Here is a 2,293-nt window from a genome sequence, read left to right on the forward strand (position 1 = left end):
CTGGTGAAGCCTCTCGCCACCCCTGAGCCTCTGGCCTGTACCCTAGTTCTGTATGTACAAATAAATAAATCTTTAAAAATATATAATAATAATAATTTTAAAAAATAGCCATTCAATATAACTCCAAGATTAAATAGTCAAGTTTACTTAGAAGTCATTGGCTTGATTCTGAAAGGAATTCAATCTACAATAATTATTATACATTAATAATACTATGTGTCCAATATTTTCCATATATTCACTCTTAGTATAATCCTACAAGAATATATTGTTGAACTCATCTTTACATATATCTTTTACCCAAAGAGGTGCCTCAGTCAGCATTGAATTAATCACTCAGTAAGCATTCATGTTTTATTATGGACATGTTTTATTAATCGAATACCTGTTGTAGTGCATTATGATGGTCTAAGACAAGTCAGTGGAGATGTAATTTAGAAATGTTTTATTTTTTCTTTTAATATATTTATTACCTCATCCTTCATTTTTGCACAATATATGATTTCCCTGTGAAATTCCCTTCACCAATTCACCTATGAACCATCACCATACTCCTTTGTATTCTTTCCACCCCTGTCCTGATCCTTCTCTCTCCTCCTCCCCTACAGAATGTTTCCAATCTGTAGTTGTCTGATGATTTTGATTTTTACTTTATTATAGTAATTTTACTATATTAAAGTAAGTTTAGCTTATTACTTTTTCCAATTCCTTATTTGATTCCTCTACATTCCTCCTAAAAGTAAGACCATTTAGTATTTTTCTTTTTCTTTATGACTTAGATTTCCTGAAAGCAAAAAATGTCCATTCTCAAAATTTCAGAAAAAAATGAGTGCATATTTAAGACATTAAATCTCAGAATTAATTTAACACTGTCTTCTTTCCTTCCCTCCCACATCAATTCCAGTCAGCCAGTTAGTCTTCCAAAGACAGATCTTGAAATAGACCACAACTTTTATTGTTACTGGTAGAATCTTAACTCATTATCATTCACAAAGATTGCCAGAGCAACCTCCTAATTTGTCATCTGCTTCTATAATTGTTCTGTACCTTCAGAAGCCAGAATGATCTTTCAAACAATAAATTTGTTCATATTACCCATATTTCCAAATACTATATTCTACATTTATAATAAACTTGAAAACTTCTCATAACTTATAAGGTTTTGCATAAAAATAACTCCTGTATTCCTAGTGATTATCACCCTTTGCTACTCCTCTGCTTGATCTGTGTGCTTTACCCTCCTGGCTTTATTTTTATCTCTATATGTGGCAATCTCTATCCTGAATCACACACTCAACCCAAAGTCCCCACCACCATCAAAATGTACTTCCATTCTTTTGCTTCTGAAGGACAGGCCTCCCTAAGGTGTCTAGAATAGGCCTTTGCAAGATATGTTGCTTGGCATGTGGATTATTAAGAGCTAAAGTCAATTAAGGCCCAGCAGGTTCACAAATAGCTTTCACTACTCCTATAATTATCTATAATAATGGAAATTGGGGGTATTACCCAGAATTATTTTTACCAGAAATAACCTTTGCATCAGAAAACCTATTTATGTGACAGGGCAAACATGTAATTACAGAGCATCTGGTCTTGATCACATTAATCTTTTCCTCTTCATCGTTCATGAGTTCACCTCTCCCCTTGCTTTAAACCCCTCTCCCATTCTATACTTAAGGATATATACTCTTGTTTTGCCTCATTTACTTTAGAATCTTCATCCATTTAAATTCTCTACATTATGTAATTAAATTTGTTCTCCTACTAATCTTCCTTTTGTTAATTTAATTGTTCAACTAGCCTAAAAAAAAAGCCCAAAGACTAGGGGCTATTTTCCTCTACTCTACCCTTCTACTTCTTATATTTTTCTTCTATTTTGTTACTTTTCCTCCCTTGTGTTGAATATTATGTTTAATTAATTATTTACTTGACTGTATGCCTTTAACGTGTCTGATCTCATTAGCATGTAAGGGTTTTCCTAGTTTTTACAGTATCACAATTCTGAGCACATTATCTAGAGAATGAGTTGTTCTTCAGTACATTTTGGATGAGTGCAGGTTCTATAAATGTTTCTTTTGAACATTCCCTTGACAATGAAGACTCTTGAGTGGTCTCTGATTCTTGTGTTTTTATCTAAATGCGCCCTGTCTGTCATCCAACATTGCTGATACTTTTATATTCAGTTTCTTCAATGATCTTCCTCCATGTTTAGCAGCTTGAGGAACCTCCAAACAGTTTTCCATAGTGGTTGTACTAGTTTGCATTCCCACCAGCAGTGCAGGAGAGTTCCTTT

Source organism: Condylura cristata, unplaced genomic scaffold (assembly GCF_000260355.1).
Source record: "Condylura cristata isolate star-nosed mole 26May11 unplaced genomic scaffold, ConCri1.0 scaffold00024, whole genome shotgun sequence".
Taxonomy (NCBI): Eukaryota; Metazoa; Chordata; class Mammalia; order Eulipotyphla; family Talpidae; genus Condylura; species Condylura cristata.